The sequence below is a fragment of the Eurosta solidaginis genome, chromosome X (assembly GCF_040869045.1).
Source record: "Eurosta solidaginis isolate ZX-2024a chromosome X, ASM4086904v1, whole genome shotgun sequence".
Lineage (NCBI taxonomy): Eukaryota > Metazoa > Arthropoda > Insecta > Diptera > Tephritidae > Eurosta > Eurosta solidaginis.
Window position 1 is genome coordinate 50,724,931 of NC_090324.1, and position 24,112 is coordinate 50,749,042.

Here is a 24,112-nt window from a genome sequence, read left to right on the forward strand (position 1 = left end):
TTTTATCCCCCAATGAGGATAAGCAAGCTTCTGTGCGAGGGTACCCTTAAAACTATATATAATATCAAAACTGCACATGGTGCGTATTGTGCAAAAGCAATAGCACCTTAGCGAGGTCCGAAAGTAGGATTGTCCAAAAGTTGTGCAGCTGTGATTTTTGAGTGTGCTTTCTCGTCATTAATATCATCGATGAGAGTTTGTTGAAGTTCACACTTGGCCTCGTGACTGGCCTGCGCTGTATGTAGTTTATGATTTCAAGGAAAACCTGTTTTTAAATACTCGTCAGTACGTTTGTTTGGTGGGAAAAAGTTCATTAGTTTGTTTTCTAGTCCACCCTTTTTGAGAGCTTGTACCGGATATGCCATGCCCTTCTCCAACTTAAACGCGACAAATTCGTCGCGAAGAAAATCTAAAGCCATGCCATCTTTAATCAAATGCTCGTTGTTTAGTACCAACAACACATTCGGGGGAATAGAACCATCAACTAAACAGAGCGCTATCATACGCGCAAGTTTGGTACGTGCACTTGGTGTAACACCTTTGATGAAGACAAGTACCTTCTGCACTTCCTATTCAAACATATTCTCCAAGTACTTATATCGACGCATGAGCCTGACGAATACATGCTCATGGCTGCCTATCGTCTCAATGTCTTCTCTCTTTCATCTTCTCCGGTCTTGATGCGCTGACCTGATAGTAATGGTCGTTCATTTTTTTGACTCATACAATAAATTGAATTAAAACCAAAAAAGAGGCTCGGCCGAGAAAATTAATGAAACGCGAAAAATGTTGAGCTCAATATATCCCCGCAGACATCAGTCATTTTGCGAGATAACACCAAAAACCTGCAAATATATCAAAGAAAATTCATTAATACAGTGCACAAATGGGCATCGCAAACAAGGTGACAACTGACGGCGCGGCCGACGCCGCAGTTGGAGCACCCCTTTTGCGATGCCGGTAACCTGAAAAACACTAAAACCGGAACGATACCGGCATACTTACCCATCCACTGTTCTGGATCTCCACCACCAGTCACCTGAAAAAGAAAAGAAAATGTATTAAAAATCTGAAATAACATAAAAAATAGTTATTGAAATAAAATTATTGCAAAATATTTTACCACTTACCTTTTTGTCCAGCAATGCGTAAAATTCCACATGAATTGAAGCAAAAACGGTAAAATAAATCTTTCGAATCATTTTTGTTTTTGCTTCATTCCCTATACTGGAAGGCATATTTGTAACCAACGTATGTACATATGTATGTATGTATGCCTACTTGGTTCGGCATATTCTATTAGTGCTGCATCAAATGACGCACACTGATACCGAAAACCCGCAAAAGGAACAAAATCGGAATCGGCTTTTTTGACCCGGGCAGTCCCAAAACATACTTACGCACAAAAAAAATAAAGGCAAACACCTCCTTAAAAAATTAATTGCTCTCATTTACAAACAAAAAAAAATAAATTAAAAAAAATTTTTTTTTTTTTTTTTTGATTTTTTTTGCCGTCGGTACTGCCTGTTTTTTGGCGGGGGGCAGGACTTGTTGTTTCTCAACAACAAACATCACAAACAGTCATTATAAGGGCTCGGTACAACAACGACCCGGGTCCCGAAATAAAAGAATCCCGACACGACAAAATCCCGAAATGGAAAAAAAGTCAACTGTTTCTACCGGCCTAGTGTGCTACTGCCCCAGTGACCTAGGTTTTTTTCAAGGGCAAGCAAATACATATATGTATATATATACTCGCACACCACAAATTCACCATACCAGCTGTCAGCTAACCAATAAATACACGACAGGGCTGCATGCAATCTTATAATGATACGTGCAGATAGAACGCGTCGTGAAGAACGCATCGCCAGTCTGCATGCAAACACCGGCAGTTGGTACACTTTCCAATTTAATTACGATTTGCGCTGCTCGTCATGAGCTTTCGATCGAATTAAATACATACCTTCGTCGGCCCCTACGCTTCGCTTTAAACTCGCTTTTATTCATCTATTTTAATATACGTTTTGTAATAAAACACCGTCGCTTCACCCAACCAACCTCACGGCCACTCGCCCTGGCACATCCATAAAATGCCACAGTCGCCCTGAGAGCGACACGACACGTTATACGCTGGAACGGAGACCTCGGCCTCTTCGTCCAGCCCAGAAAAACCTCAAAACCCTCGAGTCTGGAACGGAGACCTCGGCCTCTTCGTCCAACCAACACAAAAAAAAACACCGCAAATCTGGAATGGAGACCTCGGCCTCTCCATCCGGAACGAAAAAAAAAAAACCAAAGAATAACAAAATGGTGCCACTCTGGAACGGAGACCTCGGCCTCTTCGTCCATCCTTACTGGCCATCGACTATACACATATTACATTCTGAATTTCTATATTTAAGAATTATGTATAATTCAATGGCAAGAAATATTCACTTACCTCTGTTCATCACCGTTAACCTTTATCATCCTAGCTTAGGTGGCATGCTAAGCAAGTCGGAAAGGATTCCCGGCCATTTTGCGTCGCAGACGAACTCCTCATTTAGATTAAGTTTAGTGTGTAAGCCTTATAATAATTTTTCTCGTTTCAGCGGAGGTCATTGGCGGAAAACGGTGTTGCGTATCGCAAGGGGGGCCGGCATGTTTAGGCAGGATGCCTAACTTTTCCGCATCTGATTGCGACCCCCCCCCCCCCCCCCCCAATGCAACTCTGCAAATGGATACTCGATACTCGAATTAATTTATAACCACCCACACCATCACCCTCATGCATGTGCATGCATGTACATGCACGTGTATGTGTGCTTTTTGTCAGCACTCATGCATATGCATGTCGGGGTTGATGTGTGGGTGCCTTTCCCCTCCAAAACGGAGGATTTTGCGGGTCAACGGTTGTAGCTTGCTATACAACCGGCCTCTTTGATTTCAACAGCCAACCAGTTAACATCTGCCGCCAGCGATCTCTGCCGTATTTCTGCGTTTATTCAGGTAATATTGTAACTATTGCTAGTTTTACATTTACCCAATAAATCACATATACTATAACGAGAAATCTCGTCTATTTGCTTATTTTCATTTCCAACCCGCTTACTCCCGCTGAGATCGACCCGGTGCGCCCACCTCTCCAGGATTAGACGCACACCGGCCGAACAATGTTATTAATAAAAACAGATCTCCCTGAGGAAGGTACAAAATGTACCGAAACGCGTAGGAGGATAAAGGAAAACTTAGTTTTTCGCTTAAAAACCACCGGCCTAATAGCTGTTATATAAAAGAATCCAAACATAATAAACATTGGCCCATCAAACAACTGAATTAAAATTTTTAATTCTGAAATATGAAATATGAAAAATTTTCGTCTTGTTCGACGGAACCTACAGCCAGAATTTGGTGATGATTGAAGTATGGTAAACACACACCCAGAATTTGAATTTTATAGAAGATGTAGATAGACTGAAACCAAAAAAATGTTTTAACTTCGGAAGATTACTAAACGTCCAAGAAGCATAACAGCCAAACTCAACAATACAGTCAAACTTTAGGTGTTAAAATAACTTAAGTTTGTACGGCAGCCATAGTTCTGAAAAATCCCATTTGTAGGGAAGGTGCCACGCCCCTTCTGATAGTTCGTTTGCATAGCCAAAAACAAAAACATTTTAATTTAAAATTCTTAATTCTGAAATATGAAAAACTTTCGTCTTGATCGAAGGAACGTACAGCCAAAATTTGGTGATGATTGAAGTGTGGGAAACACGCTTTCATAGGAAACACACACACAAAATTTGATTATTATATATATAGAAGATAGATGTAGACAGACTGAAGCTAAACAATTTTTTTAACAGCGCCAGATTACTAAACGTCCAAAAGGCATAACAGCCAAACTCAACAATGTAGTCAAACTTTAGGTGTTAAAATAACTTAAGTTTGTGCGGCAGCCATAGTTTTTCCCCATTGCACATTTTAATGGAGGTGTTAGTACTTAACGTCACATAGCTCCTTACCAATTTTAATTATGCTACCATTACGACATCCAGAGATATGCAGTAAAATATATTCCATTTGTATGGGAGGTGACACGCCCCCTTTTCCCCAATTACATATTTTCTTGGTGGTGTTAGGGATTGGCCTCATATAACTCCTTACTGAATTTCAATGTTCTGGCATGTATACCTTCAAAATTATGCCGTACCAAAGATTCCGTTTGTATGGGAGCAGTCACGCCCCTTTTATATATCGAAATTATTTTTAGCCTAAAACCTTCCCGTTGATCGAAGGAACCCATAACCAAAATTTGGTGATAATTGAAGTGTGGGAAATACGTTTCCATAGCGAAAACACACACACACAGAGAATTTGATTTTTATATATGGGTAAGGCTTTTTCAACTGAGCACCGTTTTCACCAAAGTCAATATTTTGCGATGATATTTGGCCAGCGCCGAGTCTTGTGGTCGAGAAGAAAACTTTGTGAATTTTGTTGCAAAATTCTGCATGGTTTTTTTTAAATTGGCAATTAAATATTTTTGGATTGTTTTGGGAAATTAGTTGTTTATCCGAAAGTAAGCGTCCAAATGGGACAATTTTTTAGGTATGGTTTCAAAAGACATTCAAGTACAGGGTAAAATTATTTTTTTGCAAAAATTGTTTTTGTTGTTGGTTTGTAATAAATTTTCTATAAACAGTTGAATATTTAAACAATTTCTCCGCCTTGCGGACGGAAATTTTAAAGAACAGCTTATGTAAAATCCATTTCTGCGATAATCTACGAAAAAAAATGCTTGAGATCTGACATAGTTTGAAAACATTGCTTTGTTTTAAGAAACATTTAGTACCAAAAATTTTGTTTTCATTAAGGAAAAAAATAAAAATAGAGTTATTAATAATTATTTTGTTTTGATATTAAATACGAGCATATTGGTCAACAAAATGCCGAATCCAAATCACTGGTGAACCCTTTTCAAAAAAATAACCAGAATACAGTGTACACAAATTTAGTGCGAATAAGTGATGAAAATGTTAAATTTAGCCAACTAGCCGGACAATACGTGGGTCGAACGTGTATAAAATATTTATACAACGGAGAATTACATTCGTCTCCTAATGGAAATAATGATAATTATTTTTTATGTCACGTAAATAAATTCCACTGTTCACGAAGGTTCGCAAAATATTGTGGAAAATCCTATGGATCTCCAAACTATCGAGAGCAGATCCAGAAAAAATTCCATCAAGTGCCAATTACATTAAGAATACTGCGATCAATAGTTCGGCTTATTTTTCAGTATTTCCATTAGGAGACGAATGCAATTTTCCGTTGTATAAATATTTTCTACACGTTCGACCCACGTATTGCATATTTAAGCATAGATTATATAAAAAAAAGCTGCAGGCGCTGATAAAATATACATATTTAAATTGGACTGTTAATGATGAAATGATGCGGTACAAACATTTTTTATACAGTAAAAGAGGAAGGTTCTACAACGTTAACACATTATAATCATGTAATAGGTGGATGTAATACCTCATATGTGTTGGAAAAATCCCAACCCAATACAAGTTAAACGCTACTCATAACAGCTAAAAATAATATTGGTAATAGCGCACCCTTTCAATATCCATCACCTTTACGTACATTAGAAAAGGATCCAATATTTATACCCAAAGTTGGTACAAAAGGTAGTACCCCATCCACTATAACAATTGGTTGGGATGCACCACCAATTGATATGTTGCCATACATACAATACTATGACTTAGTTGTTGCTGAAGCAGGTGAAACGCCACGTATTCTTGAAGAGACTGTTTATCAACAAAATTCCAGAAATTTGCCATATATGTTTGATAATTAAAAAAAACCGCCACTGAATATGAATTTAAAGTTCGCGCGTGTAGTTATCTCACGAAACAATGTGGTCCTTTGTCGGAGGTAGTGAATGGCACCACAATGGATGGTGTCGCTAGTGAACCTACCGATCTTTATATATCATGTGATCAAAGAGATAATACACGTCATTCTATTGCGGTGAATTGGCATATGCCTAAAATACCAAATGGAAAAGTAGTTTCATATCATATACAATTAGATGATTATTCTACATATAAGCTTGATGGTAAGCTACGTAATGAAACATGGGGGCCCAAAATAAGACGAGTAGACGATCCACATCATAGCACCATCTACAATGGTGTTAATCCAAATACAAATTATACTGCAATTCACGGCATCGCAAAATTGGTGTGTCTGCTACTGCACAATGTACAATGCCTATTGCTGTGCCAGATGCTATTAGTCGCATAATGTGGACTAAAATAAAAACGCCTGATGATAGGTGTGTATTTAAGCTTTTGTACCACGCATAAGCGAACGCAATGGTCCGATTTGCTGCTATCGCCTCTACCTAGTGCGCATGGGTAATAATAAAAATTAATTATTTTCACCGGAAAAGCTAAACATTTCAACCTATCAAGAGGTACATGCACCAAATAATACAGAAGGTGGTGCTTATTTGGCGGAAATGTTTTCAGATGAATATTTTCGTTTGGAATTATTTTTGGGCGATAGTAAACGATTTTTTTTGAACATCAAGGTATTAGCGCTGCTGAAGCGGATGAAGATTTCCGTCATTGCTTACGTGGTCGTCCATTTTTGCGCATACAACCACGTCAGGAATTAGTGACGACCACGAAAATAGACGTGTTAGCACCAACCGCAGAGAATGATGTTATTTCAATGCCTACTTTAGTCAAGACACAGCCTGAATTGTCGCAGCGTGGACAACTAAAGCAAAGCAATCTTACAGAGGCTGCATCAAATATTTTAGATAAAAAAGACATCGACGTAGACGACGCAATCCAAAATTTGTTGCTGCTGTTAATAGCGAGATAAATTTCGATAATTTAATGCTTAATGAAAATGAATCGGATACAAATGCAGTGCCGAGTTATCAACTGTCGTCGAATTAAATGTTTGATGGTGAAATCGATATGAATAGCAATTATACTGGATTTTTGGAAGTTGTTGTACGCGATGGCGATGTTGTACTTACTGCATACAGTAGCTATTTTGAAATAATCACACCTGGTACTGTGCCAGAAAACTTCCAGACCGAACAAGATTTATCAGTGGTGCTTAATATTGTTATACAAGCGCTTGCCGTACTTATTGGTATTGGGTTGGTGCTCGTTATGGCCACATGCTTCTTACGTCATTACAACACCAAGACTACGGTGCCTGTTGAAGAGATTAGCTTAAAAGACTCTTTAAGTCGGGCCCTATTTCGTGGCCGTATTGCAAATCATCGACACTGGCTCCGGCAATGGAAAGGCATCCGATATTGGTCCCATACACAAAGCTGATTTATGTATGGCTTACCATAATCGTCACAAAGATACTGATTATGGTTTTCTGCGCGAATATGAAATGTTACCGAATCGTTTTAGTGATCGTGCAACTAAAAACTCTGATATGAAAGAGAATGCATCATATAATCGTTATCCCGATATAAAAGCATACGATCAGACGCGTGTTAAATTATCACAATGGAATGGCATACAAGGCTCGGATTATATAAATGCTAATTTTGTTATAGGATATAAGGAACGTAAGAAATTCATTTGTGCTCGAGGTTCAATGGAGAGTGCAGTGAATGATTTTTGACGCATGATTTGGGAGCAACATCTAGAGATTGTAGTATCAACACTTTACGTGGAAACGTAAGAAATTTATTTGTGCTCAAGGTCCAATGGAGAGTGATGTGAATGATTTCTGACGCATGATTTGGGAGCAACGTCTAGAGATTATAGTAATGTTAACAAATTTAGAAGAATATAATAAATCGAAATGTTGAAAATATTGGCCAGAAAAGATAGCTGATGCAAAACAATTTGGCGATATTACAGTTAAATTTGTTGCAGATATGATATGCAAGGATAAGGGTTTAAATATTGGGACGAGAGCAACCAGCGACGAAAATGCATTGTCAGCCGCATCGAACGATATCGAAACTATAGCAGTGGCGCTAAGACGAATGTCGACCAGAACGAGGGGAGACTATTGATGGCGGGTCAGTGAGTCTAGATGAGATCGAACCACGATTCTACTTAGGTAACCTTGCCTAGTAATTAATATATGGGTATAGTAGTAAATTGTTTCCGCTTTCCTTTAGGTACTCTCACTTCAGCGACAATTATGGAAACTTTCAAAAAGGGAGAACATCGCTCATCTATTGACGTTGGACTCAGTGCCGCTGCCACAACATCGAGCACGTGCAAGCTTCTGTGAACTCCGATTTGTCCGATGTGTACGTCTTGCTGATGCTACCCCCAGTGCCGGTTTTGTTCCTTGGAGGAGGCCGCCTCCAGATCGTAGCCATATGAAGTCTTACCGCCAGGCTCACTATAAACGTGGTGGGCGACGGCGCCACACTTTAACTATCATTAAAAATTACACTCCGTAGAAGGATTTAATTTACAAAAAAGATATGTATTTTTCCTTTATTTAAAAATAAAACTTTTTTTATTACGTCCGCACCTTAGAGTCGGCAAATTATAATGATGGCGGTGAAACATGAAAATGCCGAGCCATCATTGCCAATCGTCATTTTAATGTTTCACCCCACACATATATCTTATTCTCTCTTACATGCTACCTTATAATAGCTGTGAATATATTACGATGTGTTTTATTCTTTTTGTTTTATGTTATTCACAATTGCATTTGACATTGTGAGCAACGATGTTGCCAGATGGTTAATAAGAGATGACCTGTGGGATTTTACCTTTACATCACCCTTTTTGGGTAAAATAATTGACAAAGTGATCAGTTTTTTCACATTCTTCTTTCCCATAAACTTATAAAATTGGTGCGAACAAACGAATATATTTACATTAGGGTGTTCCTCCCCTTTTGAATTCGTTGGTTCGGAACCATTTTTGCTACTGATTACAAATGAACTAAGAGGTAAAATACTCAAATTTTATTTACATTTATGTTATTTTGCTGGTAGGAATATTAATTACATTTTAAATGGTAGATACTTTGTATGTTCTTTGTTTTTGAATTTTCATTTGTAAAGATTTACATTATATACATTTACAATTTTTGAAACTAAAGAAGTACAATTATGTTTAAAGTTTTAAGCTTTTAATGATAAGGAATTTTGTTTACTTTTGTTTCATCTTTTGTTATGATTTTAATATCATACTTATGTATGAATAATTTTTATAAAATACATTTTTCATTTGAATATACACATTTTTTTTTTTTGTATTTTTTTGTTTTAACAGTTTTTGAGCCTTCGTGGCTGCTTAAATGCTAGTAAGAAAGTTTCGCATTTGTTTTTAACTTCATCGAAAATAGTTACGTTAGGTTCATTAATTTTGGTTATAATAAACGGACTTTGATAAATATTTTCGTGTTTATGATGTGGTTCTTTCTGTAAAAGTACTTTATCTCCGATTTTGACAACTAAAAGACGTGCCGTTTTATCATACAGATTTTTACTTTGTAATTTATTTTTATTAATTAGATTTTGTGTCATTTTGTGCGTTTTCTGCATCCTAAACTTAACTTTTTTGGCATAGTTTTCGACATTATAAATAGGGTCAATTTTTTCTTTTGTCAATTCATTAGGCAAAGTTGCCTTTTTCCCAAAAACTATCTCGAAAGGAGAAAACTGATTGTCGAAAACTGTGCTACTCGTAGTATTGAGTAGGAAAGTGAAGTATTTTAAATAAACATCCCAATCAGAAAAAGTATCTTTTAAATATGCACGTAAGTATTCATTAAAAACCCTATGATTACGTTCAATTGTACCAACAGTTTCGTGATGGTATGCAGTTGAAAAATTATGGTTAATATTTAAAAGTTTTGTTAATTCTTCGAATAATTCATTTTTAAATTCTGTACCTAAATCTGATTTTATGGCATTCATTGTGCCGTATGTTAAAATGAATCCTTCAAAAATTGCTGAAGCGATTGTTTTTGCCGATTATTCTGGCACAGCGACTGTTACCAGGTATTTAGTCATGTCGCAAATCATGGTAAGTGCGAACTTGTTACCATATTTGGACTCAGGGGTCCTATTGTGTCAATTACTAGTATATCGAATGGTTTAAAAGGAGTTGGTGTTAAAAAAGTTTTTCTTTTATTTTAGGTTTAACCTTGTTTAAAAGACAATCATTACAACTTTTGATATATTTCGATATATCACGAGTCATATCTTTCCAATAAAATTTTGTTCGGAGTTTTACGTGAAGTCTTTTCATTCCGCAATGTCCACCAGAAATGGGATCATTATGGTAAATTTTCATTAGTTTTAATTTTGTATCTTCATCTGTTACTGTCTCCACTGGATCTGTTAATATAATATCTAATGATTTTAAAATTTTATTTCCAATATTTTTGAAATTTGTAATAGTATAATATTCGAACAAAATATCGTTTTTCGGCCATTCAATCTGCTTAATTTTGCGTTTGCTGGCTTCTGATTCAAGCCTCGAAAGTAATTTCTCTAAAGTCATTATTTCGTTAACAATCTCCAAACTAAGTAACTCAAGTTTCTTATGTTTAATATGCGCAAAAATTCTTAAATTTGTTGTTTTATTATTTTTATCTTAAGTAATTTCAGATCTTATTCGTGGAATTTTTTTTGAAAAATTAAATGGAAATTTGTCGTAGACATGTAAAATAAGTTGTTTTTCGTCGTTTTTGTATGTTTTCCTAAGTAAATTTTTGTCGTTTGCCTTTTTTGTCTTTTTTGCCCTTGTCTGTACTGCCAAAATTTGTTTGTTCAATTCCTTGATCTCATCGATTGTAATACGCGATAGTGCATCAGCACCAACGTTTGATTTACCCTTAATATATACAATAGTGAAATTATATTCAGCTGGTTCTAGTCTTATTCTTGAAAATTTTGAAGATGGGTCTTTCATATTGAATAAGTATACTAGAGGTCCATGATCTGACTTTACAATGAAATGGGTGCCATAAACGTATGGTCGAAATTGCTTTATTGCGAAATAAATAGCTAAGAGTTCCAACTCTATAATTGGTTTTTTCTGCTCTGCTTTATTAAATGCTTTAGAAGCGAAACAAATTGGTAAACCACTACCTTGCTGTTCTGGACTTAAAATAGCGCCACATCCAGTTGTGGAAGTATTAACAGTAATAATGAATTGTTTAGTAAAATCTGGATATTGAAGTAATTTTGGTGAAAGCAACGCTGCTTTCAAAGATAAAAATACCCTTTCGCACTCAACATCCCATACAAATTCAACTCTTTTTCTGCTAAATCGATTTAGAGGCGCTGCCAGAGACGCTAAATTAGGTATAAACCTTCTGTAATAGTTTGCAAACGCGACGAAGCGTCGTACCGCGTCTTTATCAATCGGTTTTGTATACTTTTTAATGCGTTTATTTTAGAGTCGTCTGGCAACAAATCTTTGGATGAACATTTGTGACCTAAAAATGTAACTTCTGGTCGTAAAAAGTTGCATTTATTTGGGTTAAGTTTGAGATTGAAAGACCTACAAGTATCGAAAACTTTTGAAAGATTTTTAATATGGTGTGCTTCATTACAACCGATTACGATAATATCGTCGACGTACAGATATGCGACGTTGGGTGGTAACCCGAAAAAGCTATAGCCATCATTCGTGAGAATGAATTTGGTGCTATGTTTAAACCGAATGGAAGCGCTTTCCATCCAAATGCACCTCGGTCAGTGCTGAAAGAAATAATGTCACGTGAGTCAGGATGCAAGGGGATTTGATGAAATCCAGAAAAAAGATCTAATGTGGAAAAATATTTTGCTCTACCGAGATTATCTAAAATATCGTCAACTCTAGCTAGTGGAAATTTATCAGCAATGAGTTTTTTGTTTACCGCGCGAAAATCTACGCACATACGATAAGCTTGACCATTAGTATCTTTCTTTCGGACTACAATAAAAGGACTATTGTAATTCGAATAACTAGGTTCAATCAAATCGTTGTATAACAATTTATTTACTTGGCGATTTATTTCTTAGCGTTGAGGGTATGGCAATCGATAGTTTTTAACATATACCGGCTCGATATCTGTCAGTCTTAATTTTTGCTCGTAGAAGTTATTTAAAGTCATTTTGTCCGTGTCAAGAGCGAAAATGTACGCATAATCTATGCAAAGGTCAATTAATTTACTATGAGCATGTTGAGGTATTTTATTTCTTAAAATTGAAGTCAGTTTTTCCGTTCGGTTACCTTCTGTTTCTGTCGTGTTAATTGTATAAACATTGTAGTTTGAGAGTTTTTCTGCCCGAATACTTTTTCTTTTCACATACTTTACATCATCCGTGGTGTTAATGACTTTAATTATTGGGTTACTGGAATTAACAATGCACATAGCTGTGAAAACGCCTTTTTCAATTTCCTGCGAGTCCACGAGGCTCGGGTGAATCTCCTAAATCAAAAAGTCTAAAAATTTCACATCTTGGAGGAATGATGCAACTGTCGCTTTCTGTTCCGTGCAGGATTGGTATCGCAACTTTTTCATTGCCTACCCAAAAGTAAATACTTTTCTCTTTCATAATTAATAATGCATTTGTTAATTTTCAGAAAATCTTTACCCAGTATGCCATCGGATGGAATATTAAAGTCTTCATTTACTACATGTAAAGTATGTTTAATAGAAAAGTTAGAAAAATTTAAATTTGCTGTAATTTTACCTAAAGTAGAAACTGAACTAGAAGTGACACCGGTAATGTTAATAATGTCGTATGTATTTAAGGAAATATTACTGTCTATACATGATATTTTTATTAGAGAAATGTCGGCTTGAGTGTCTACTAGGAAAGAACAAAATTTGTGTGACTCGTTAAGTTGTAATTCTATAAAATCTGAATAATTTAAGTTTAAACAATAGATGCCTATTGGTGAAGGAAATTCGCTTACTCGGTTAGCTCGTTCTCCCCCAGTGTTCGCTCCTGAGGGGCACTGTCGTTTAAAGCGCGAACGTCTTCGTTTCTACCTCTACCATTGGCTGATCTCGAATTGTTAGCCCTATTGTTACTATTGTTTGTATTAGGATTTGTATTTCAACGCGTATTATTATTGTTATTATTCTGGTATCTATTTCCGTTATAATTCCTATATCTTTGATTATTGTTGCCGTTGTAATTGCTATTGTATGAAAATGAACTATTATTATTTATATATCCAGTATAGCCGCGGTTTGCGTAAAAGCCTCGATAACTACCACGTTAATTTCTGAATGTTTTGTTACCACGTGATCGAAAAGCTAAAACCTGACGCTTTGTTACTTCGTTATTTTGTTCTACAATTAATTTTGCTATCACGTCTTTCGAATCTGTAAATTCCGTTGAGGCTAAAATGGTTTTTATAAATTGGATTTTACGTTTAAACGACACACGTTAATAGTTTGTTCTACTGCCATTTCATGAGCTTTCGCTTGAGTGATCCTTTCATTAATAAGAGACCGCTCAAGTGAGTCAGCTAAATATTCAACTTTTTGGCAAAATCTGTATAATTATTATTATTAACGTGCAACGCTGCAATTTTTCCTGCTAAAAATTTCGAGTTGTCTGGTTTGATCCTACTACGTAGAGCTGTTTTAATTTCATTAACTGAATTTACTTGTCTTGGTATTGCTTCACGGGCTTTAACCTCTAGTTTTGATTTAAACAACGCTATAAAATATCAGTTAAATCTGCAGTAGCGAATTGTTCAAGTAATGCAGTTTTGTCTATAAAAGGATCAAGTGCAAGAGTATCACCACTGTAGTTTTCTCTAATAGAATTAGCACATGTGTTAATAAAAATTATCTTTTCCTCAGGTGTTGCCATGATTTGATCGTTAAGAGCTGGAGCTGAATTAGCAGAAAATGAGGACATGTTTGTACTATTTGGATCGTTCAGATCTGATTTTAAAGTAAACGAAGTTGAAGTTAGTTTTGCACTATTTGAATCGTTAAGATTTGAATCTAAATAAGAACTTGAATTTTTAATGGAAGAATTTTCGAAGCCTGGAAAATCTGTTGAAAAAGAAAATCTGTTTTCCTGGTTTGTGACTTCTTCGGTCGATGATGAAGCTAAACTTTCGTAGCTTGAGGCTGAATTATCGGAATCGGATTCTGAGTTTGAATTTTTTTGCACTTGCTTACCACTTCTAAGGTACATATATAGTTATCAGAATAGCACAAATAATTCAGTTCAAACTATGAAATTAATGAAGTACTTATTTGAATGTCTGAATTCTTTGAAGCAGAAATGTTGAGGAAAAAGAAAAAGGAAATTTTGTATAAGAGAACTGATTTGCAGGTGAATAGTCACTAAAGGGGTATTTAACCATGTATCGGAAGAATTAATTAAAACTGCAGTAAACTTTTATGAAAAATCTATAAAAAGTGATTGATTTTAAAATGACTCAAAGGCATATATGTAAGTATGAGTTGGTAAAAGTCTCAAAATGTGGTAATCACGGACGCACCGCTTTATTCAAAAAAATTTAGTTTTTCACGGAACCACCGCATATATGAAAAAAATCTTATTTGGGTTTTCACGGAACCACCGCATGTATTAAAAAATCTTATTTGGTTTTTCACAGAACCACCGCATGTATTAAAAAGTTAATTGGTTTTTAACGGAACCACCGCATATATAAAAAAATTAATTGTTTTTTAACAAACCACCGTTTATAAAAAATTCAATGGTTTTTCACAAACCACCGTTATATCAAAAATCCAAAATTTATATGAAATGCGAAATTATTTTAATTGAAATGTGAAGGCACCGAATTTAATAAAAAAATTTAATTTGTAATATACATACTTATATACGGTTAAAGAAAAAATGTTAACAAATGTTAAATACATATATATAATATATTTATTGTACTGCTTCGCTGCTGCTAAAATGATGGCTGCCACTGATGTCGCCAATGCTACTGCTGCCGGAGTTGTTTCTGCTGCCGAAGTCGCTGCCGGTGTTGTTGCTGCTGCTTCGTATATGCATATGGCGTGGTTTTTGTGCCGTTTTGTGAGTAGGTGGAGGAATGCCGTTAGAAATTCCGATGCTTGGTGGTACAGTTTGCCCTTACGTAGGCGAATTAGTTTTTCGAATTATAGTTATCTTTTTTTTTTGTTTTTTTAAATTTCTTATTATTTCCGGTAGTTTTTGTTTGTATTATCTCTGCTTCTTTTTATATTCGTTTGTAGTCGTAGATTTAGTTGAGAAAAATAATTTATTTCTGCTGCTTTTTATAAATTTTAGTTGTGAAATTAGTTAAATAATTATGAATTTATGGACTTTAGTTAGGAATTTGATTAGCTCCGTTTTTCGTTGTAGATTTGCATGTATTTTATTAGAAAATTGTATTACTTCTGTTTTTCGTTATAGATTTGCGTATATTTGTTAGAAAAATTAAATAATTTCCGTTTTATTATAGATTTGTTAAATATTTGTTATAAACAATTTTATTATCTCCGTTTTTATTATAAATTTTTTTAATTGATATTAGAGAAAAATTGTAAGTTTACAAACGGCGATGGTTACTAGGACATGTTTCTGAATTTCACTTCTTCATCAGCTAGCTTTTCGGGAGCTGAGCGTTGAACTCGAATCTCCAACATTCATATCAGTGAATGCCTTTTTAGTTGCTAAGCCATATGAATGTCCCGTTGTTCGCTGTACAATTGGTCTCTAAGAGTTGCATTTTTGTTTATATTCCTTTTGATCACCATGTAGGCACATACACTCTGTATGTAGTTTATTCCTAATGGTGTGGATATGATTTTTAGGCGCGCTTTTGAAAGCTTAGTAACATTTGTTCGGATTTTTACAGTATGCGTTTTTAATACTTCCGCTGTTACTATTATATCAATATGATCATATGTATTTAATTAGCGAGCTTTACTCATATTGCTATATACAATGGTTTTTGTAATTGATATTAGAGAAAAATTGTAAGTTTACAAACGGCGATGGTTACTGGGACATGTTTCTGAATTTCACTTCTTCATCAGCTAGCTTTTCGGGAGCTGAGCGTTGAACTGGAATCTCCAACATTCATATCAGTGCATGCCTTTTTAGCTGCTAAGCCATATGAATGTCCCGTTGTTCGCTGTACAATTGGTCTCTAAGAGTTGCCTTTTTGTTTATATTCCTTTTGATCACCATGTAGGCACATACACTCTGTATGTAGTTTATTCCTAATGGTGTGGTTATGATTTTTAGGCGCGCTTTTGAAAGCTTAGTAACATTTGTTCGGATTTTTACAGTATGTGTGGTGGGATATTTTCTGGTGTCCTCCCTCTGGTTGAGGGAGTGAATTTGGGTTTCTTCTTGAAAATTGTAAATAAAATAGGCCGACGGCCTGTATGTTCTGTGGCAGATGCGGATCTGCATTACGGTTCCGGGTGCGCGAGAGCTGGGATTGATTTTTTTTTTTTGAAAGGAGGGATGTGCAGGAACGGAGGGATTGTTAAGAGGATCTTTTGGTCCTCTCACAATCTATCTCCGTGGGAAGAAGGATCAGTTTGACCACAGGTCGTCTGGCTTGACCCTTCTCGGTTATGAGGTCTAATACACGTACTCGGTTATCTTCGCCGGGGTGTACGTTGACGACTCTACCTAACCTCCATTCGTTGGGAGATAAGTTGTCCTTTTTGAGGACCGCTAGATCTCTGCCCGTTAGATAATGTCCTGGGATTAGTGGTTCCAGATTCTTTGGGTCATTCGACCCTGGACTGAGTGGGCGCGAGTTGACGCACGCCTCAATCCTGCACAAAAGTGTTTGGAACTCCTCCATGGTGTACTTATGGGGATACGCGATCTTTTTGAAGTGGCTTTTGAAGCTCTTCAATCCTGCCTCCCATATGTGGAGCAGTGGCGGGAATAAAATGCCAGCTTAATGCTTGATGGCTGTACTTTGAGACTGTTTTGTCTCGGCTTTCTGCCAGAAAGGCTTTAAATTCGGATCGTAAATATCTTGACACTCCGACAAATTTTGTACCATTGTCGGAGGAGATGTTTTTCGGACATCCTCTTCTCGTGATAAAACGCGAAAAGGCTGCGAGGAAGCATGGGCTGCTCAGGTTACTAGTAGCTTCTAGGTTGATTGCCTTAGTAGTGAAACAGACACATGAACAGAACAGGCACATGTAGCCTTGGACAGTCGACACCCCCTACCGCGGTAGCTTTTGATTTCGAAAGGCCCCGCAAAGTCTACCCCGGTATTGGTGAACGCGCGGGTAAAAGTAGTACGTTCGCAGGGAAGAGTAACCATAAGTCGACCCTGCGCCAGCTTTCGATGAATAATGCAGGTTTTGTAATTGTTGATGATGGCTCTGATCATGGTCTTGACACTCCGTATCCAATATTGGGTTCGGATGAGACGGAGCATGAGCTGGTTCTCGCCATGAAGGCAATCATTATAAGACAGCATGACTGTAAGGCGAGACAGCCTGAAATTGTAAGGCAAGACAACCGGATGGCGCTCGTTATATGACAAGTCTTTTGAAGCCCCTAGACGCCCCCCCCCCTGTTCTAATAATATCATTTTTGTAGAGGTATGGGTTGAGTGACAGTATTTCACTCTTTCGATCAATAGGTTCCCTATTTTTCAATTTTACGTACTCTGTACCGTAGAATCGTTTTTGGCATAATTTGATTAACGCTTGAGTCGTTGTCTTAATTTCATTGGCTGAGATTATGCACGACTTTTCGTGGAACGAGGCTTTTGTTCTTGGGTGAGTTCGTTTATAAAATTTCCTAACATAGGATAGAACCTTCAAAGCCATGGGTAAATTTGAAAATCGGTCGAGAATATCTATTTGATCTACCCTTGTCGTGGCATATGTTTGTACCCTCTTCTCCTCAACGAACGTTTTGTATTTGGTGTCTTGTGCTGGCCAGTGGGAATCGTCTTCTTGCAGCCAAGAAGGTCCCTGCCACCACAAAGAATTGTTGACCAAATCTGATGCAAGTAGTCCTCTGCTTCCTAGATCCGCTGAATTAGATTCCGAGTCCACGTGAAGCCAGCCCTTGCTACCGACCATATCGATGATCTTAGTAATTCGGTTTGCGACGAAGGTTGACCAGGAACAGGGCGGCTTTCTTATCCATGCGAGTACGATGGTTGAATCCGTCCAGAGACGCAATTTTACGGGTCCCATTCTGATGTTCCTAAAAATGTATTCGGTTATTTCTGCGAGCAGAACTACTCCACAGAGTTCTAGAGGTGTAAGTAATATAGTCTTCACTGGAGCTACTCGGGTTTTGACTAGCAAGAGATTTGTGAAAATTTTATCGTCCCTTTTTACGCGCATGTAGATTGCTGCTGCATATGCCTTTTCCGATGCATCGCAAAAACCATGTATTTCGATGTCATCCTCTGGCGTGAAATTGACCCATCGCGGTATCTATCTTGCGGTACTGCTCTGTGAAATTTTTCCAACTTTCCAATGTACTAGTCGATACTGGTTCGTCCCAAGCTGTGCCCTCTCACCATATACTCTGCATGAGTATTTTCGTCACGATGACCATTGGTGCAAGCCATCCTAAGGGGTCGAAAAATTTGGCGATTGCCGATAATATTGTTTGTTTCGTAATGTTTTAGGGTTTTCCAACGCGCCTGAAGAAAATAGAAGATAGCGATTCTGAGAGCAGTATTTTGGCAGGCCTGTAGCTGCTTCCAGTGGGTAAATTTTAGGCTTGGCGACCATATGGGTGACGCGAAGCACGTAATCGGCTGGCTAATTGCTTTGTATATAGTCATGAGCGTTTCTTTATCTTTTCCCCAAGTACTGTCAGCGAGGGATTTGAGGATTTTGTTACGGCTCTGAATTCTCGGAACATTTGCGGCTGCGTGCTCACCAAAATGTATATCCTGATCAAACGTCACACCCAAGATTTTGGGGTGTAGGACAGTCGGCAGCGCAGTGCCATCGACATGGATGTTCAAAATAGTCGACATTTGGGACGTCCATGTTGTAAATAAGGTCGCGGAAGATTTAGTCGGTGATAATGCCAGGTTTCGCGAGGCGAAACAACTGGAGAGATCAGGGAGGTAGCCGTTTATTCTATTGCATAGCTCATCGATCTGTGGGCCTGGGCCTGTGGCCATTATTGTGCAGTCATCGGCGTAAGAAACGATTGTTACTCCTTCCGGTGATGAAGGTAGGGGGACAGGACACCGCCCTGTGGCACCCCTTGTTTAATTCTTCTTGGGTTTGATGTTTCGTTTCTAAATTACACCGATGCCTGCCGACCACCCAGACTTATAAAAGCAGCCGGCAATTTAGAAATTAGAAAAATACAGTTGTCCTTAGGAGACAAATTGTTTAAAGATAATTATTCCCGGGTAAACACATTTAAAGAAATTGGTACCAAAGTTCTGAAAAATTATAGCATTAACTCCAGAAGTTATGCACGTGAAAAGTAATGAAAAAATTAAAGAAATTCTTCACAAATTTCATGACGATCCTGTTTTTGGTGGCCACCCAGGAATAAATCGCATGACAAATGAAATAAAACAAAAATACTATTGGAAAGGAATGAAAAACGACATCAGAAAACATATCAAAAAATGCACTCATTGCAATAAAAATAAAATAATAAAAAACTTGAAAGAACATATGATTATAACCGAAACGCCCACAAAAGCGTTCGACACAGTACAAATAGATATGAAAGGCCCTCTCCCCAGGTCGGAAAATGAAAATGAATATGCAGCTACTATAGCATGTGACTTAACTAAGTATTTAGCTGCAATACCAATACCCAGCAAACACGCAAAAACAATAGCCAAAGCGATATTCGAAAATGTTATCCTAGTTTATGGTTGCATGAAGACAATTATAACAGATATGGGAAGCGAATATAAAAATAGCTTATTTGAAGAATTATGCAAACTTCTAAAAATAAACCATAAAACGTCAACGGTCCACCTTTTAAGAAATGGAGGAAGGGTAGACCCTTCCAGGTCTTGCAGTATTGAGCCATGGTTGACCGTATCAAAAGCTTTTGATAGGTCTAGCGCTTCGAGTACTGTTCTATGGAGGGGGTTTTGATTTAAACCGCAATTTATCTGAGTGCCAATGGCATTTAGCGCGGTGGTAGTGCTATGCAGTTTTCTGAAGCCATGCTGATGACAGGCTAGCTGCAAATTTGCTTTGAAATGGGGGAGCAAAATGGCTTCAACCGTCTTTGCTACAGGCGATAGGAGAGGTATCGGACGATACGACTCTCCTATGTTAGCTGGTTTCCCAGGCTTTAGTAGCGGGACCACCTTGGCCATTTTCCATTTTTCGGGTATGACAAAGGTGGAAGGATACAGGTTGAAGACATGCGCTAAATATTTGAAACCCTCTTTCCCTAGGCTTTTAAGCATCGGCATGGCTATGCCGTCTGGGCCCACGGCTTTAGATGGTTTAGCATGACGAATGGCGTCCTCAATCTCTTTAGCGGTGATGGTGATTGGTGACGCGCTGAATTTGTGTTTATGTGCGTGTCTGTTGCCTTGTAGGATTTCTTACCGTTTTATTTCATACAAAAACTTAACGCACTTTTGTTTTAATCAAATATTATTTAATTCATTTAATTATTAACAAATATTATTTAATTTATTTAAGTTAGTTTGAAATTACAACATTTAGCGACATAAATGCGATCTTATTTTATAAGCTTCTCGAATCGTACTAAATTCATTTATCAGGACAAAAATATATTTCAAAAATCAAAGGTTGCTTCATAGGTTACAAAAATAATAAAGTTGTTTTAATACACAAGTGAATAGTTCATCACTCTACATCCAGCACTACATTCGGCCGTTCTGATTTCATTCGACCCCGAATGAGTTAGGCCACTTTTTCATATATTCTGCAACTGTCGATGTCTTTCCCGGTCCCTTGTGATCACCTACCTTTTCAACTTCATATCGACCATGGTTTAAATTTTTAACTATTCTATATGGCCCTAAGAATTTCGGCTTTAATTTTAAACCACTGCCGAATTGGGTTCTTTTTACAGCTACTAAATCATTAATTTCATAACTCGTTTCCTGTCGTCTTCGCAAATTATATGATGTTCTGTTTTCCTGCTGCATATGAGAAATATTTTCTTTAGCTTCAATTCTAACCAATGCTCGATCTTCATTTAACTCATTTACTGCTTCATCTTCTAAAAGCTCTTGAAGCTCTGGCACATTGACCAACCGCATATCAATTCCTGTTATAATCTTAAATGGAGAATGCTTTGTGCTTCGTGGAGGTGAATTATTTATGAACTGTTGCACCCTATCTATGTGGTTGTACCAATTATTTGATGTTTCTGTGCATATTTTCGATAACATAGGAATCACTATCTTATGCATCCTTTCCACCTGTCCATTTCCACGTGGCACTCCTGTTGTGATTAATAAATGCTGAATTTTTTCACCCTCACAATATTCTTTAAATAAATTCGAAGTAAAAGCAGCTCCCTTGTCAGAAATAATACGCTTTGGGTTACCAAATATTGCCGCTTGTTTCTTTAACCTATCAACTACTGCTTCTGCTCCGGTATTCTTTGTGGGATACAACCAAAACAACTTGCAAAATGCATCTACTACTACAAATATATAATTATATGACTTATTGGTCATTTCAAGTGGTCCTACATGATCAATGTGGTACGTCCCTAATGGTTTATCTTCCTTATTAATACATTTTAGAAATCCTTCTTTCTTTCCTTTCTTTGCTTCATTAACAATACATTCTATGCAACTTCGCACCACCTGTCCAACCTTTGCACTAACTTTTGGTATATAAAATGTCTTTTCTAATAGATCCTGTGTTTTCTTTGTAGAGAAATGCCTTTGCCTATGTGCTATTTTTATGATCTCGTCTTCCATTTGTGCTGGTACTACAATCAACTCTTTGTGCGGGTTTTTAAAAAGGATATCATATTTGATATAAAAGTCCTCATACTCGTCCTTTTCTAAAATTTTACGAACTGCATTTGTCCACTCGTCTTTAAGTTGTGCTTGTTTAAGTCGGTACTTTAGCGAGTCGTGTAACATTAAGCAATACACTCTACTTAAGGCGTCAACGTGCTTTATTCGAGTTCCTGGCCTATGTTCGATTTCATAATTAAAATCTTGGAGAAACAAAGCCCATCTCGCAATCTTAGGCGGAGCTTCATTCCTCTTAATAGTCATTGTAAAAGCATTACAGTCCGTTAAAATTTTTAATTTTATTCCTAACCGGTATATCCTCCACTTCTTTAATGCTTCAATTATTGCTAATACTTCCAACTCATATGAAGGATAATTCTCTTCTACAGGCTTTGTTTTTCGACTCATGAACTGCACCGGGTGTAACTGTTGGTCATCTGGATCCTTTTGCAATAAAATAGCCCCATATCCGTACTTACTGGAATCAGTATGGACTTCCGTTACTGCACTTAGGGAGAATATCCGTAATACTGGCGCTTTCTGCAAGTGAGCTTTCAACTGCTGAGACGCTGCTACTTCTTTATGTCCTAATTTGAAAGCCACGTCTTTTCTTAACAAGTCTGATAATGGTCTAGCAATAATAGCAAATTTTTCTATAAACCGTCGAAAATAAGATGTTAGCCCTAAAAATCTCTGTATACCTTTTTTGTCTGATGGCAATGGAAAATTCTGAACAGCTTTCGTCTTTTCTTCTGATATTTGCACTGTGCCGTTTTCTATTACGTACCCTAAAAACTCCACTTTTCGTTTTAAGAATTGACATTTTTTCCATTTAATGTTTAATCCATGTTCGGAACTAACCTTCAAAACCTCTTTTAACTTCTCAATACCCTCATTTTCATCTTTTACGGGTATTATCAAGTCATCCAGATATGTAATCACTGTGCCTTTCTGAATTAGCGTTCGAAACACAGCATTAATATACCTACAGAATACAGCTGGAGAATTCGATATACCAAATGGTACTACACAAAACTCATACTGTCCATCACTTGTCACAAATGCAGTGTACTTCCTCGACTGTGGATCTACTGGAACATGAAAAAAACCAATCGACAAATCTAAAGTTGTGAAAACTTTCCCATTTTGCAATCTATCTAAGACATCGTCCATAACTACCATCGGGAAATTGTCTCTTACTATCTTTTTATTGAGTTGCCTATAGTCACAACATAAACGTTTCCCTCCATCCTTCTTTGAAACAACCACAATCGGGGAAGCATAGTTAGAATTGCTAGGTACAATTATGCCATCTTTTAACCAATCTTCAATTTGCCTATCGATAAAGTTACGATCTTCGAATGACATTCGCCTCGGACGTTGATACACCAGTATTGCATCCGACAAAACAATTTCCATTTTTACGGCTGATTGGCAGTTACCCACGGTATATATTCATTAACTAAACCCGTTACTTCCGTAGCCAAATCTGTATTTAAATGTTTAACGTCTGGTACATTTACTTCTTCTAACTCATTCAAATTCATTACATCGAACTCTTTTATCCAATTTTCCGTTTCACTTTTTTGACGTATCTCCGCTGTTTGCTTATTTCGTAAATTCTTCTTTTTCGGTTAGAACTATGTCAACATCCTTCAAAATGGCTTTTCCTATCATCCCTGCGAATTGTATATACCTTTCCTTGACCACATGAAACGTTATATTTAACGATATCTCGTCTATATGTATCAAGGTTTCAAAACTTCCTATCGTCTCGATCACGTTTGCACAAGCACTGTATAATTTCTTGTGATCATTGCTCAACTTAGTCTCGCAGCCACTTAACAACAACGTGTCGTAACGCATTATGTTCAAAGAACATCCCGAATCTATAAGGGCTTCAAACTTAAAATCGTTAACTTTAATTGTTTTGAAATGTAACTCATTTTTAGTTCTTTTACAAAAAGGTTGAAACACCTCACCGCCCAAAGAATTAACTGTGCCTAAATCCTTCTTTATTTCTTTGGAGCCCTTGGATTTACCCTTGCACTCAAACGAACGATGACCCATTTCGTTGCACTTAAAACACTTAAATTGCTTCTGTGGGCATTGTACTGCCATATGAGACTTGTGCCCGCACTTAAAACACCTCTTTTGCACTTCTTCTTTTGGCTTTG

General features: G+C 37.0%; 1 pseudogene; it reads left to right on the plus strand.

The window, feature by feature from the left end:
* Positions 1-1,830: 1,830 nt before the first annotated feature.
* LOC137234918 (tyrosine-protein phosphatase 69D-like) lies at positions 1,831-20,666 on the plus strand (annotated as a pseudogene).
* The last annotated feature ends 3,446 nt before the right edge of the window (positions 20,667-24,112 follow it).